This window comes from Prorops nasuta, unplaced genomic scaffold (genome assembly GCF_024137725.1).
Source record: "Prorops nasuta isolate Cenicafe-Biocafe unplaced genomic scaffold, Cenicafe_Pnas_1.2 PNAS00006, whole genome shotgun sequence".
NCBI classification, from domain to species: Eukaryota; Metazoa; Arthropoda; class Insecta; order Hymenoptera; family Bethylidae; genus Prorops; species Prorops nasuta.
Window position 1 is genome coordinate 5,188,374 of NW_027116803.1, and position 17,037 is coordinate 5,205,410.

General features: G+C 42.7%; 1 protein-coding gene across 5 annotated transcripts in view; it reads left to right on the forward strand.

Annotated features, from left to right (window-relative positions):
- The first annotated feature begins 13,422 nt into the window (after window positions 1–13,422).
- dnc (phosphodiesterase dunce) overlaps window positions 13,423–17,037 on the forward strand; it is a 67,999-nt gene continuing 64,384 nt past the window's right edge. For all 5 annotated transcript variants that reach the window (XM_066728336.1, XM_066728337.1, XM_066728338.1 and 2 more), the window contains exon 1: window positions 13,423–14,036. The gene's annotated coding sequence lies outside the window, so the exon portion shown is untranslated. The remainder of the gene's footprint in view (window positions 14,037–17,037) is intronic.

Consider the following 17,037-nt stretch of genomic DNA (forward strand, 5'->3'; position numbering starts at 1 on the left):
CGATAGGAAATAACGTGCGCTGACCGTCGTAGTGGCTCGGGCTCGGAAAGGGGATTTGGGAGAGCTGAAACCGAAGAGTTCTCACGAAAATTTAATTATACCGTTGGCTTTCATGAGGAACTTGTCCCTCGGGTAGAAATTCTTGCTAGTACATATACCGTACGTATATATACATAGATACTGTACGGGAAAGAAAGCAATAAGAGGAAAGGGAAAAGCCATACTGTTCTCCCTTGAAAGGCCCGAGTAATGTTTGCGGAATTAAATTACTCTCCGTTGTCCGTATATACGGACTAATCGAGTACGCGACCGGAAGAAATTGCCATTTGTTACCAAATTTCCTTGCTCCTGCTGGCGCTACTTTCCAAGGGAACAAATCCAATTGCCGCATTTCACTGTCCAATGAAAATATTGATCGATAAATCCTGCCCTATCCCCGGACTGAAACTCCACCAATCAAAGTCCCAACTTTCGATCGCTATTTTCGCCTTTGACCTCCAGCTCGCAATTCTTCTCGAGCTCTTAAATTATAATAACCCTCTTTTTATTCCAAGGAAGAAATCAGCTTTTAACGAATTCCATTAAGATAATCCGAGGTGTGTTGTCAGATCACGCGTACATTTCCGAGGTCAGGGTAAGGTTTACAGCTGACTGTACAATGGAAAAACGAAGGAAGAATTTCAGGTATAAAGGCTGGCCGAGCTTTCGCGCATTCGCCAAATGTACTCGTGGCACGCGATATCACGTTTTAAGATTAATCCAAGCGCACACAACGAGGCGAACCAGTGAGCTTGGTGCAAATATCGCTCGGGGTGAGGAGCTCTGGCATACGGGGGAAGATCGGAAAGGGTAAGGCTTCGCGTTGCAACCGAAATTCTCTGTAAGTCTGCGCGCGTCTTATTTATTTACGAAGGCCGAGTGGCAAAGAACTTTGAAGTTTTCTTCGATAAAAGATGACGATAATTTTAGCAGCGATGGAATTTGTGGAAAAGTATATGGTATATTACATATATATATATATATATATATATATTAATGGCTGTTATTCTCATAAAATAACGTACGTTGCGGAAGTTAGCGTTGCGAGAAGGCGGAAATAGCTTGTCCTTAAAAATGACTAATTGGTGTCTTTAAAGTTGGACGAATGCTTCCAAAAACGTAATACGCACCGTATAATGTTTCAGGATTTAATAATAATCTTGGCTCGAGGCGCGAGAGGGTTGAAATTAATTTGGTTGGCACACGATAGTCGTCCTCCGCCTTCTTCGTTCGCGTCGTACGTGTGTATCGCAAAAATCCAGAAGCCACGCTGCCGAATTAATCGCTTCGTTTTATCCGCCACCAATCTCGGCCCTGAAATTAAAGCGAACTTAAAACGAGAGCTGACAGCTGATTAAAGCTAGCCGAACGCATGCACCAACAATTAGTAACAGCAGCGCGAGGAAAGGATTCCCCGGGCCGAGGCGTTAATTCATTAAAGCGTGGCTTGATTAAAAGCCAGCTCTCTTCTCTTTTATTATAAACTCTCGACTACTACGGTGACTAATGGAATTAGTTCGTAGTAACATATATATATATATATATATGTCTGTGTGTGTGTATATATATATGTATAGTACACACGTGAACGTTTCAATAATTTCGTAGAAGGGAATAATTTTATCTCATGGACCAAATCTTTACGGTTGCCCCAATCCCGTATAAATAATGCACAGGGGAGTGATATATTCATCTCGTTATTCTTAACCGATAAGATCCATGCCTGCGTAAACTGCTAATCCATAGATCCGTCGTGGGTCATTGACAAAATCGAATTCTCACCTTTAACTACTGAATTTCCCATCATGGAGAAGGCCCGTAAACCTTAACTTTATTATAGCGGGAATCGTCGATAGCCTAAATTTTTTCTAAAGATATATCGTCGGCCAGCTTCTTTATCTTTTTCAGAAGAAAGAGGGGATCGTCTTAAAATGGTTCAATTATTAGGTGTATTATAAAGTATAACAGTTGTATCAAGGATATGTTTCGATGTTGCGGCCATGGCCACGGTCCTATCGACCGGCCCCAAAACGAGACCAAACGCTTCCTTTCGTGCCTGCTCTCTAAGCCCCTCCGAGAAAAACTTTAAACCTCGGCTCCCCACCTCCCGCGTTCCCTGTATCCATCTCCTTGAAGGGCAACCTGCAACTTACAGATACTCGACGTTTTCTTTACTTTTCTTTCTGACGCATACAGTTTTTCTTTCAACCACTTGAAACTTCCAACAACATCCTTCTGATAAATCTTGGTCATTTGTATTCTCGTTTTTATCACCCCCGCACACACTCGTATACGTATATACACGTATATCGTAAACCTACCCCAAAGTAGGGAATTTGTTCAGTAAATATACTCGAGTCATTTGCAAAATTCGAATGAATTATAAGGATCTAATCGACTTTAACGAGAGAGCCGTTAAGTTTTGGTAGTTTCAACAGCGACAAGTTTGCCATATCTTCCGACTTCTTATCGCTAGCAGCATGAATAATTCCGAAGCATCTCATCTCCCGAGATCCCTGCTGTAAGTCAGAGTCGACGTGTTTGGTTTGGAGATTCGATTTTACGATTTGCGCCGTTTGAGCACCCTCCAGCTCAAATGGGTCGTTGGAAATATAGGCCGGATATTAATCGATTACTCCCCACCCCCTACCTCCCCCAAAGTCCCGAGAGTCGTACTTTATATAGTTATCGAAAAAACAGGAAATCAGGATTAATTTACGATCGCCCGGAGTGGACCGGAGAATCGCCGAAGAATCTCCTCCACGAGACTTTTCCAAACGAGACGATTGATCGTCATTGAATAGCGTGGCCTTGACATCCCACAATTCTATTCGGCCAAACGAGCACGAGCTAATACGACCCCCTTGCAAATAAAAAAAGAACATCGAGGGATTCGTTGAGAAATCGTCTCGGATTATTTAAGGTTTAATAACCACCAGAACTCTCGATAACCACCTCTCTCTTCTCCAGTTTAATTCTTTATCTATAAGAATCGACATACCTAAACTTTTTGCATTCTTCGACTTTTCTCGCGCGAGATCGTTATTTCATCGCGTTCCTTTTCCGATTCGACAGAATTGCAATTGCGCAGAAGGAAAGACTGGCAGGAGAAAGAGACAGAGTTAGAGAGAGAGAGAGAGAGAGAGAGAGAGAGAGAGAGAGGATTGGTGAGAAGAGAAGAAGCTTGACAGAAATAGTTGGGCCAATATAAACCGAGCATCCAAGCATGGTTGTCAGTGCGATTCCCTGTCGCTGATACTACGTGTTTCTCGAGTGGCACGAGACCATTAAAGAAGAGAGGCAACAAGAATTGGCAGAGGCTTCCGGACCTCTCTCTGATTGGACTCCGCGAATCTAGCAAATGGGACGTTTGCAAACCTTCTTTCTCCACTGAATCGTCGTTTGTTTTACTCACGCCGGCCGTTGCGCGCCAGTCAGGCAACTTTTCTCCGTTAGTTAAATAAAAGGCGCCCGTGAGAGAGTCACCGTAAGCGAAACTCGTGTTCATAGCGGCTTAACGATCCGAGCATACATCAGCGAATAACGCGACAAGACAATTTTGCTGAATTACGTTCTTCCGACCCATCCGCGTCAACCCCCCCCCCCCCCGCTAGTCTGCTCCTATTCACCCCTTGGAACATGCGAAATTTCAATAATCGTTCGATTGATCCACTCGCCCCAGGCTTATATAGACGAGAAGACTGAAATTTGCATAATGGACACGGAACGAAGTGGCTTTCCTTGTAGCTGGACGAAAACACTCGGTGCATCTTTCAAGGAAACTCCGTGCTTGGGCTATGCTAATTTTCTTAACTCGTTAGAAAAGCGTCGGATTTTCATGATAAAAGGATACAGCGGTCGTGGCTGCCATAACTTTGCCGGATAACGCGGTACTGTGCGGATGATAAGAAAACCGGAGTTATATGCTGCAGGGACGGAAATAGCTCTGTAAGAGTCCTGCGGCAATTAATTTAATCAGTGTATTGGCTCTAACTTGTTTCATTACTCTCGCAATCAAAGTTCATCGGGTCGTGCGATTCACGACGGATTAGATATCCTTCGCGAGATTGTCCTTCATATTCCTCGGTGTATAGTCCTTGGTGGTACTACGAGCCGTATATAGGTGTATGGGAGCAGCAGGAGGATGGGCCAGGCTCCAAGGAGTTCCCGCGATCGATTCCATTCGCCGAAGCTCTCTATGATGGCCCTGCACACAGCACACTAGCTGAAAACTTTTTTCTACTCCCTTTTCTCCGTCTTCAGCGATAGCCACGATGGCCATGATTAATCGAGAGGATGATGGCTAACGCTCGGACAAGGGGAGGTTCGCCACAAAAGAATTCGCGCGATGGGTTTCCTTTCTTCGGATGGAAAATGATTGGATCCTTTTCTCACGGAGAAAAAGAAATTTTTCATTTTTTATTGGACCCTTGAAAGACGTCAGCTTCTTTACCGATCGAGCAGTCTTTCTCGCAGTCGTCTCCATCTCTGTCGCTCTCTTTCTCCGTATACACCCCCCTCCTCGAAGCTTCCTTCTTTCGAGGTGCTAGTAGGTAAGCCCCGTGACGCGTCGGACGAGAATAACAGCCGAACCTACTAGATGGAGCCACTACCTCCCCCCCCCTCCATCACTCACGAATTCAGTCTTACCGACGCTCGATAATTTGCACAACCCCACCAACGACACGAATCTATCCCCCCTCCTATGACACCCACCCACGCAAGCTCCCGCTCACTTACTATATTTGTTGATCCACATTATGTTTATGACGTTCGTCTTTCGTCGGTTTATTTTCTTCCACTCTAATCCAACGCTTTACGCTCATCGAGCGCACAGTTCAAATAATTTTCGCAGCTTTCTTCTACCCCCTCTCCTGCCAGTGTTTCACCCGCTGTCTCGTTATGCCAACAAGTTTATAGAATTCGAGGCTCGTTCAAGATGATTTATTTACCTCGTAGCTTTAAAGTCTTTAAGAGCTTGTATTTCCCAAGAGGCGCTTGTTTACGAGCCGTGTTTATTTAATTTTAAACATTATTGACCGAGGTCTTCTTTTCATTAGCTCGCTGAAACTATCTTTGAAATTGGATTCCGCTACTCTCGAGACCAGGCTCGTTTATCGTGCACCCACCCCCGTTGACATTAATAACATTTACCTTGCGCATGAGATGGAAAAATCTATAATTTCATATAAGGTCTCGCATATACCCCATTAAAATTCCAATAATACCGTAATAATTAACCGGCACACAGGAGTTGAGTCAAAGTTCGACAACGTTCCTAATTCAATTTCCGCTTTTAACGTAGATGTAACGTAACGCAATTACTGCCAGCTGGGTAGACGCGACACTTGAACGAGCATCGAAAAATTCTCGAGTTAACCGAACCCTTGGAGCAACACGAGCGAAGCTATATTCGCGAGAGACCCTCTATATACATATATACATATACACGCGTTTCCTCGATTTAGCCTGAAAAAATCATTTTTATTTTTCAAGCTGCTCCACTTTTCACCCATGATTCATATCTCTCGTATATAATACACTCAGCTGCCAGCTCTCCGCAAAACTCTATGATTAAGTGGAAACGGTGATTCACCATCAAACTTGGCCACGGTCTTGAACACGACCGTCCTAAAATTTGAAAATTATAATTGGATGCTAATAAAAATAATCCTCTCTTTAGGCATCGCTGCGAAAATATTCTTCGTGCGAAACGAATTTCTGAATTCAACGCGATATTCCGTATTTTTATCGCACTTATTACGAACTCTATATTTAAAGTTATTTTATATATAGTGTGTACACACACACACACACATCGCCGAGATTCTGAAAACGTGCCACGTGTCACATATTCTCATTCAGTTTGTCGGAATGTACGGTATCTCTTGTGCCTTTGCCAAAGGAAATGTTACTCGACAGGGGTTTCCGTCGTCAATTTTAGACTTTTGGACTTTTGAAAGATCGCATGAGATTTTACCTGGCTCTATAGCAAACCACGGATCGTCATAGAAATCCGGCAAAAATACAAGTAGACTCTGCCGATGTTTTATTTCGTTTCTTGCAGCAGGATGAATCGAGAGTGGCCACGAGCCGCGTAGGTATTTACACGGCTGCACAGAGACGAAGCCCAATGATAAACGGCACACACACGCGCGAGTCGTATCCACGGGAAATGCCGCTTGCTTTGGCGCGAGAGTGTGAAAAGGTGAAAAGTAACGCGGGGGGTAAGATTTACGACTCTGGCGTCTTCGAGAATAACAATATCTCGCATTGGCCGACGTATCAAGGCGAGGAATACGCGAGAGAAAATCTTCTCCGTCGAAAATTCAAAATTCCCACTGCCAATTCCATATGCACGTACGCAAAATCCTTTTTACAATGCGGTTTCTCGCAAATTCTCTCTTGTCAATTTTCAAATGCCGATAAATCAGACCAATACTTTTTATTCGCGAGAACGCGACGAGAAAAATGTTTGATTTGAATTTTATTGGAATATCGCGGAGCTGCTTCGGATTTCCGGCTCTTTGGAGAATTCGGCGTTATATGGTCAGACGTCCTTTTCCACTCGAGTCACGAGGCGAGCGCGCGCGATACCGGATCGTGCCGAAAGTGGCGCGCTATGTGCTTTCGGCTATTTTCTTTTCCTTTTTATTCGCGAGGACAGCGAGAGAGAGAGAGAGAGAGAGAGAGAGAGAGAAAAAATCGCGAATCTCGAGTGGGTGCTCGCGGGAGGATAAGCGACGAATGCGTGAGAAAAGCGGCGGCGTTCGAAATAATCCAAGTCGCTCTATAAATACAATACGACAGTTAGTCCCGTGGCGGCCGTCGCGATGCTCAGATGCTTATCTTTTCTAGTCGTTTCACGAGGCTCGAGTCGCACCGTGTGACGATCGGTCCTTCCTTCAGTGATAATCGGTACCTGTCGGGAATAACTGGCGCCCTAGGGGGATAAAAATACGCGTGTACCGCGTTAAAAAGTGTTAATTGGGGGAAGACGTCGCGTCGGTAAAACAGATTCACGCGGGAAGAAAGCCTCGCGAGGATGGGAGGAGCACGATGAAAATTTCTGCTACTGATTTGCTGCCATTAATTACTTCTCGCTCTTAACAATCTCGTCACCGTGATTGCATAATGCGCGATATTTCGATCGGTAAAGCAGCGAGTGGCAAATGCGCTTTCGTGTCACTGTTTTCGGGACTGATGAAGCTTTTAGTGACACTTTTGAAAAAATGGCTTAACTTTGTAACGCGAATAGACGCGATTGGTAAAGCGCCCGATAAGAGAGTTTGCGAATTGTTCGATGCTACTTTTTTGTAAGTTGTCAAGTTTTTGTGCGCGTCGTCGACTCGAGTTGCTGGGCATTTTGCGAAAATGGAGAGATTGAGCGTGGCGGAGATGATGAGGAGGAAGGATAGGAGACGGCGGAGGGGTTGGACGGTTGTCGTTGGTCATGAAGTTCGGTGAGTATGAAATAAAAAAAAAAAGGTTGAAACCAGTCGGTAAAACAGATCGTATTAAACTGTTTCAAAGTGTCTCCATCTCACGAGTCGCGCGGCAAACTTTCCGTGAATCGAGCGAGCGCAGTCGCGCGTTTACCAGGCTTAATATAATCTACACACAAAATAGGGGAACTTGTGATAAAACGAAGCTACAGTCAATATCAATACAAATCTGTTCCGTTTTACGGTACACAGGCTAAACAATGAATGCTGAGCTTTCGCGATGTAAAGCACACGGGCCGATCAAATTTGAAGTGGATTCCACGAAGACGCGTCTTTGAGGTTTCACTTTGAACGGCCCAGTGCCTTTTGCAAACGAGAGGCTTCCACTTTGACTGTGTAGTCAAAGGCCACTCTTAAGGTGGATGCAGAGCCAGTCACCTATACGTACACCCATCGCGTGTACACCTACACTATGCAAACTTTTAAGGTTTCATACTTGCCATACTATTTCGCTGTTACCCTTGCGAATATTCCCAGGCTTATAAAATATATATATATATATATATACATAATACTGTGTACTAGTATATAAACCGTATACACACGATTCGAGGGAATATGAATAATTTTAACGAGCAAGAAAGATCAATCTGTTGCGTTTACATTAGCCGTAAGCTACAACATTTAAATAGAGTAATCCAGCTTATATATAAAATTCAAAAGTTTTGAATTTTGTTTGTTTAATTCTCTGGAAAATACCTTGGGCATATACCTGAATATAATTGGAGAAGTTTCATCCATCCCTTCCTTTTACTCATCACCTGGAGTAAAAATTAGGACAAAAAAAGACTCGAAAATGAATGCACTGCATCAGGAGATTGAAAATACCGCAGGGTTAGGTTAACCCATGTGTTGGAAAATCGTGACTCGAATGTAGTACCATAGTCGAGGGTTAAAAAGTGCAAAAATCCTGCTCTTAGCGTAATTAAAGGGATGCGAATTTTTGGGAAGATTAAGACGGGCTGCTTGGCATTTTCTTGAGAGGAAGGTTGAATTTATTTGTCTCCGTTACAATGGGAGGCGTCTGGCTTGAAATTAATCGTCGAGTCTGCAGCGGTGCAGATAAGACTAAATAGGAGCGAGAGATCCCATGCTTAAGCAGCCGCGTACCAAATGTGCAACGATCCTTGTCGGAAAGCTATAAATTCGTTGCTCCGAGAGAGAGAGAGAGAGAGAGAGAGAGGGAGAGTTAAAAAGGCGAATCCCCTCTTTTTGAAAAATAATCCATAATAGCGGTATTTATAGCGTTAAAAAGTAAATGCGCGCGCTATTACGACGCGTGATAAAGATGTTTGCGGATGATTTATTCGAATGATAAAGTTAACGCTATTTGACGAATAATGATAAACGAGGTGGACTAGGCTGTGCGTTTCACGCGGAGTGTCGATCTTCCAAAGAAACGGCGTGGCTGAGGTCACTGCTTTCGTTCGTTTGTCCGTCCCGGGCATTGAAAAACGAGGCCCGAAGGTTTATTTATAGCAGAGAGTGGAGCAGGTGATTCCGCGAGAGGAGGAAAAATTACTCAACTCTGTGATACTACGAAAGATTGGAGGATCGTAAAATTTTCGCATGTGGATGAAACGTTTGGCAAAGTCCGAAAAGCTGGCGAGCATCCACGCCAGGCACCGAGGTGCTTTCGGAGCTTTTATTCCCCGAGATTGGCCCAGGTTCCACGCTAATCTGCTATCAACGAGAAGATTAACCGTGAAACGGCTCGATCGGCCCGATTTCCATGCGCCCGTTCGACCTTGGCCTATCCAATTTACCCACGTGATTATCTTATCACGATTTTACGCGCTAATTGCACCTTGCGTCGAATTCGGCTGCGGTGTGGATCGGTTCCCGTACTCGCGCACGGACGCCGAGAATCTTCCACGCGCCAATCAGCCCCACCGATCATTTATTTTCTTCCCCCCTCCGATCGATGAATCGACTATATAGCCATTTCGTGTAAATACAATACTCTTGCTTAATTTAACCGACTGCTATCGGTTAATTTATTCTAAAATTTCGACGAATAGAGGAAATTTTTGTCAAAGTCACCAGGGGGCAACAGTTTAATTAGCACTGTTTATACAAATTATTTAATTAGCTTGAGTATATATGCACGAACGAAAGTGCCTTAATGTTTCGACAATATACACACGTACGGCTAAGCTTGTTACCAGTTGGTCCGTGCAATGATACCGAAATATATACATGCATGCATATATATATATAATAGTATCTCTCATTTTAGCAATAATTAGTCGTAGCTAGATCAAACTAATGGTGCAATAATTAATAAAGCCAGTTCTACTATAATAATACTCGATTAATGACATTTATACATTGATCGTTAATCCATAATTATTCCCTGGATAGCTAAAAATCATTGGTTTCCCCTGTATAAATTGTACAGTGGTTGCGATATCGCTCTTGCGACAGTTCCGACAGTTTTTACACGAAACCACCGACCAATTCGACCGCTGTGAATTATGTCAAGCAAATCGTATACTGATCACAAATAGCGTTTTACATACTCGATATTATCTTTATGTTTATTTTATCGGATGCGTTTGAAATATGATATTCTAGTCGAGCTTTTGCTTTAATAATAATAATGCTGGGTACTGGCGGACAGTTTGTCGATCGAATGGTCAATTTCAGTCCGGGGGCATTCTACTCGCAATTATATGTATATAGTTGTTCCTTTGGCAGGTCTGTTGCTATTGTTGCTGCTGCAACTACTATGCTACACCAATACCACTACTCCCACTATTATACAGCTCCTGTTTATTTAACGGAGTTTCACTTGATATAACAGAAATTCGGCGAGAGTTCTCCAGAGTTTCCAACCTGTTTTTCGTTGCTGCCACGAATAACATCTCGAATTTTAGCTGTCCGTTCTCAAGAGCTTCCGTATTATCTTCGACCTTTGACCTTCGCTCTTTGACGAAATCAGCCAGTCTACCTCAAAGTACTCTGCCTTAATTTGAGAAAGGCATTTGATCAGTCGCGAGCATAAAATCATACTGTGTGCTACATGCACTAAGCTAGATGTGCTCCGGTAGGAAACGAGCTATTTCTCTCGCTCTCTCGCCAATTTAATAGAAAGAGAAGGTGTAATTGGTTCGCCTGAATTTCGGAAGGAATTGGAGATAAAGTTGAGAAGTATAACGCGCGCACAGCTGGTGGGTCGCAGGCACACATTCGCTCCTTTACTCCCTGCTGCACACCACGCAGTCTTTCCCCCTTTTTTCCCCCTTTCTTTATACACCAGATATATCGACGTATCGGTGTCCCGAGGTTAAGCTTCATGGATCCTTTGTCGGGCTGAATGAAAGCCGGATCAGTCATGTTTGCGGAGTGCTTTGAAAAACTAACCGCGCGCCGCGGTCGCGAATAAATTCACGTGTATATATACAAACTGATCAGTGGGAGTGCAGCATCGGAGAGACAAAAAGCAGAAGACCGGCGAAGCTTGCGGTGAAAAAAATCGACCAATCGATTTTTTTCTCTGGAACAACTCGCTCGGAAATTCTAATTATCAAACTCTTCGCTGAATTTACCGGGCAAGAAATTGGAGCAGATGCATGCATATATATATATATATATATATATATAGGGGACGAGCATTAATTGGAAGCTCCAAATCGTTTTTTAAGCTCTCATTAATTCCAGCAATTAGCTCTCTTAATTTTAATGCGCGTTATACTCGAAGCTTCTCGAAAGTATTCCGAGATTTGTCGATTTGGCTTTGTCGTTGTTTAGATTTTAATTATTTTCGTCTAATCGGATTAGTTTCAGTAGCTGTATTTGCCGAATAGGAACCGAGGCTTATATCCGAGACCATTCGCGTCCCGGCATTTTCGTAATTCAATGTTGCGCCTCTGACGATATTTAATTACCGTGGCGCTATCGACGCGCCAGTTGACTCGCAATTAATTACGGGATGCTTGTTGCACCCAACTCTGGACTCGCTATTTTAATAGCACGTTTTGGCAGACGCGTGAAACGCAACGAGTTTTTTTCCTTTTTTTTTCAATTAATTGCTTCAAACGAAGCAAAGGAATTTCCCCCAATGGAATCTCTCAATCGTTTCCGAAACATATATTTGTATATTCAGATACAAGAATTCATATAGGAAAAATTTACGCTTCAATTCCAAACGTTTTATTTTAACACAAATATAAGTACGTAAACTTGTATAGTTACACCATATGTATACACATTTGTAAACGTTCTGTTTTCCATATAAATCGCGTAATTCCAACAGGTATTTCTCTCTAAAATTGTTATTATAACAAACTACAAAGTGTATATTCTGGTAAATGAATAAAATTTTCGAAAAACCACGTTGTATTATAATTACACGATTTATAATGGGAACGACGTATCTCAACCTGTGTACAAAGCAACTAAAAGTATTCGTGTCGAGGGAAAAGCTTTTGAATTTCCTTTGTAAAATATCTGTCACCTAAATAATAAGATATAAGAGTAAATGATTAGTTGTATACGAACAATATGATGATTCTACCAAATAATGTGCGTACCGCTGATACATTATAAAGAAGATTAGGTCGAGAAACATTTTGGCAGATAAAAAGGTGAGACCGCTCGAAGCGAGGTAAGATATTGCTCGACGTATAAAAACTGTCTTCGCGAGGAAGTTTAGATTCTATACACACCTATTACCTGGCTGCGATGTTAATCTTAAAGTGAGATAAACGTATATAGTAAAATGGTTAAACAGAGCAAATTCCTTTTTTTATTGACCATTTTAAGAGTCGCTATCCTTAGACATTTGGCACGCAGCAGCAAATTACTTGCTTTTATTGCACGAGGTATATCGATTGTCCGATTTCGTAATATTTGTAAGCCACTGGTGCACGCTAGGTAACAATGCGCTATTACGAGACGTTCTATTGCCACAGACACTGATATATGTCTGTAAAGATTTACTCGAATGTCTCTCAATTCAATCTTTATTTATTTATTATATCGAGATACATTTGAATACGGTGTAAGCGCAGGCCTGTGACAGTCTTAGAAACAAGCGAATCGCGTCCTTGTCACGATGCAACACGGGAGAGTTAACAAATTTATTCCAATTCTCATGCGAGGATGGTCACGTTACCGGTACAGTTTACATTTAGGGAGAGATTCGGAGTGTTGAATATAAATTCGTAAAGACGTTGGAAAACAAGATTCGGCATGGGGAGAGCGAAGAGCGAGGGTCCAGAGGAAGAAAGAGAAAGAGAGAATATAAAGGGTCGTTCTCGGGGTGAAACACGCGTCGCTGGAAGCTGGAATCCTTGTGATTTCAGCATTGCACCACCGATTGTACATCGTTAAGAAAGAGAAACTCATTTTCTACCATTTTACGATTATCAGGCTACTGTATCAATACGTATAGAGAAATTAACTTGTCATAACCGAACGTGTATTAAATGGAGCAAATAAGCCAAGCTGAATGAAACAAGAGGGAAGAAATGAGCGGGGAATAACATGGGAGAGATTGGAAGTAAAAAACGTTAGGATAGATACGGGGGTATATATATATATATATATATATATAGAGAGAGAGAGAGAGAGAGAGAGAGAGATAGTGGTATTAATCGTATCGGTCTTTTGGGATAAACTAGTAAGAATTGGAGGCAGGGCTGGCTGTACGTACGTCGTACGGGAGCAGGTAGGCCTGAGGGACACGAGAAAGGGTAGGCATCAGGGGGGAGTGAGGGGGTGAAGCTCGGTAGGCGAGCGAAGGGGGAGGGGGGAGGGGGGTTGGGTGAGAGCACGGTACGGCACGACGTGTCGGTCGGGACTCGGGGTTCGCAGGAGACCAGCCTGTCGCAGCGCAGCTAGTCAGTTGAGTTGAGTTTAGTTCAGTTCAGTCCAACAGCACGCGCGACCTCGCGCGGACCTCTACGTGAGTGCTCGCTCGCGTATTTCCAACATTTTACCCCGTCCCTTTCGTGCCAACCCCCTACGACCCCTAAGATCGTCCGATTTAACTCCAAATTCCACGCATCTCTTCTTACATCCGTTCCAAACTTACACTCAAACCTGCTTCTCTCCTCTCACTCCCTCGCAGTCTCTTTTAAGTCGAATATATACTCCAGCGAGCGAGGACGTACCGCGAATCTTCAATGTTTCGAAACTCGTTTTACTTTTAGAGCCCGACTCAGGTTTACCTTCGAAATTGTGTCAAGAGTTTGCGCGGAATAAAAATTCTCACAATTTTTCGAGACTCGACTAAAAGTTTCCCTTTATAGTATCTATCAAATGTTAGAAATTTTATGGCCCGTTACAAAGCTGGAACTTTGTGCTGCAAAACAGTGAGATCTTTTTGAGAGGTGTGAATAAAAATTTACGAGTGTGTGTCTTGTCGGAAAAGTTCTTGTGTAGGAAAAGTGTTTTTTCTCTTCTTTATCTTTAATGTCCTCGCGCGAAGCTGGCAGGTGAACGGGGAGGACACTCATCTTGACGAAGGAGTAAAACTTCTCGAAGGTATATATACATACATTTTTAACGATTCCTATACATACATATGTGTGGCGGAGCTCGTGCGATCTATATAAAAATTCAGTATTTCGAAAAAATTAGAGTACGTAGCCCCTTGTTGAATTTTATCGGGACCAAGGGTGCTCTTTTACGGCTTCTTTATCGATAAAAAACGCATCTAATTGCTCGAACGAGTAAATCTAATTTTATTGCTGGATTAAAGCGAGTGTTCTCACAAATCCTCGTTGTTTGCGTAGCTTTGGATTAATCAAAGTTCTTTGCGTGAGTTATCGGGCAAATTCTCAAATGCTAGACTCCGCTGGAAATGTGGAAATTTCAAACAAATAATATTCGCCTTATAATAAGACGCTCCAAGTTCTTTATCAAATCGAAAAGAATTCTTTTAATTCCTAACTAAGCTCCGTCTCACTCTTGTAATAAATTCCTTTAAGACAGCGTGGAGTCACCCGACGTAAAATGAGAAAACTTTCGAGTAAGACGGATTCCGAGAAGCGAAATCTTATCTTGTCAATGTTAATCAAGATCGAGTGGCGATAGGTGGTAGAAAAGAATAGTCGATTATCAGCAGAATGTTCAGAGAGTGACCACTGGCATTGGGGAAAGGAGATTTTATCGGATGCGCGCGTCAAAATATTCCAGTCGCACCATCGGTGCGTCTGTAAGGATGAAATTTGTCGATATATTTTGCACATTTTTTTTTCTACCCCACTTGCCTTGCCGTTGGCAGGCGAGGCAAAGTATGATAATGCGAAGCAGCCATGGGTAAACGAGCAGGAACGAGAGCTCTCGGTTATAGTTTTCAGCGAGGGAGCTGACATCTTATTTTACAAGACGCGAAGGAATGCATGCCAACTGTACAAATAATAGAGTGGCACTTTCCTCAAAGTGTTACTCCCCCCCCCCTTTCATTCCAAAATTCGTCGAATTAACGAAGATGTTTTGCTCCAGAGTATAAATGAAAAAGCGAAAAACGTTGGTATAGCCCATTTGACCAAACTTCGTCCCATATTTATAGCCGACTCCCAAAGCTTCTGGGAATCCTCGAAATATCCGGCAAGCACTCAGCGTGAAAAGCATTGTTCCACTAATCAGTGAGATTCGTCCATCCAGTGTATTTTCCCTTCGAGAATCAACAGCATCTTCAAAGAGTCTCTCGAGTGATTCGAACGACTTTACTAGTTCCCTTTATTTTTAGCATGGCCTAAAAAAAGAGAAAAAGCGAGGAAAGAAGAAGGAGAATTCCTAGCATCCAATATCTAAAACGTTTCAGTTATATTTAAGAAGCTGCAGTACGAAACGAAACTAAATTTTATCCAATTAGTTAAATGGCTTCTTCAGTTTAGCAAAGGATGACAAAAAGGAGAAAAAAGCAAAAACGTCTTCTTTGGAGAAATAAACGGTGCAGGGGACGGCTTCGTCTCGTTCCTCGGAGATGCGTGCTAAAACAGTTAAGAAATGAAAAATTGATAGCGATAAAAAAAAGGTGGGGAGGGAAGAAACAGTATATACGAGCGCGTTATCGATGGGCCACTCGGTATAGGAGATAGGGCATAATTCAGTTTTATTATCGACAATGAGTGCCGATCATCCTTGATGATGGTGTGTACATACGTGGGAATGCCACGTAGGTACATTATGGCTATAAATGACACAGCTGCTAAAACTGTGGATGATCGTGTTTAGAATGGCGACAGCTGCGTTCTCGCGCAGGAACAGTTGAAAAAACAACAAGGCTGAAAGGTCCGATAAATTTCGGCCAGAATCGACAAGTGTGAAAATTCTAAGACAACGTTTACGTACTTGGCGCACGCTAGCCTCTCGAGAGACCCGCGTCAGCTGCATATAAGCTTCTCCAAAAGGAATTCCAATAACGGTCAAAGTTCAGCAACTTTTAAGGGCGATCCAGAGGCTCGCGCGATCGTAGAAAGTTAATAACCTTTATTGATCTGCACAGTTTTAACTTAAAGTTCCACTGCCTTATAAACTCATCTCGTTTGTCACTCGACGCCATTGTGAAAATGTTTCGTCATTTTATTAAATCTCTCCGCTTTCCGTTCGACTTGCGCGTTTGTTTTTTACTGCCTTGGACAAAAGCGTTATCAGCCACGCGTGTTCGCGTTTATTGGAATTTTCGACGATATTTTTTTAGCGGAATTCCCGTGGAGCTTCTTGAGAGGCTTGAGAGTTTATTTATGTCGTAGACAAAAGTTAGAGGAGGGGGCAGCGGAAAATAGTAGATAAACGGGCGATCATTGGCACGCTCGGCTGTTTGCGGCGCGCCGCGAGCGTGACGTTGCAGCTCGGAGGAGTATTTCGGAAATTGCTTCGTTAATGGTTTCCGTTTGCGATCGAAGGTACTCTGGTAGCCATTTGTAATTCGTCACGTAAGACGACCCTGATTAATCCCGATGTCACACACGTCGCAGTTTAGTATTGGCAACCAATGGATAAGTCCGGCCAAGAAGCCTGTCATTTTCCACTTGCGGTCTCGCTATAATTTCAATCTTCCGCGAGTGATTGCCCCTTCCCTTTCCCCTCCCCCTCAGCCACTTTGTCGTTTCATTAATTTGCAATTAAATCGATGTATTCATCGGGAAAATTGTCAATATCTCGACGTTTATTAAACAATATAACGCAACACAATGTCGTTGCCGATAATGTACACGTAGCCTGCGGTACATATATATATATATATAATATTATAATCGAGTATCGAAAAAACTAAGCGAAAAGAAAACACACCGCCAATATTTTTCTATTTTTCACCACGATGTTGTTTTATTTAAACGCTGATCGATGAAGGCTCTTTCGACCGGGAAAGTATTTATTTTCGCAGCGGAAATAAAATATAAAAAATACAAAAATTCCTCATCCGAGGCTGCTAGTTTCAGTGTGGTACACGGTATGCCAGAAGTAAATAGATTAAGCTGTAACGAGCTAAAAACTTGCAGCCATGTTTTAAGTAAGAAAATTAAACTCACCTTTC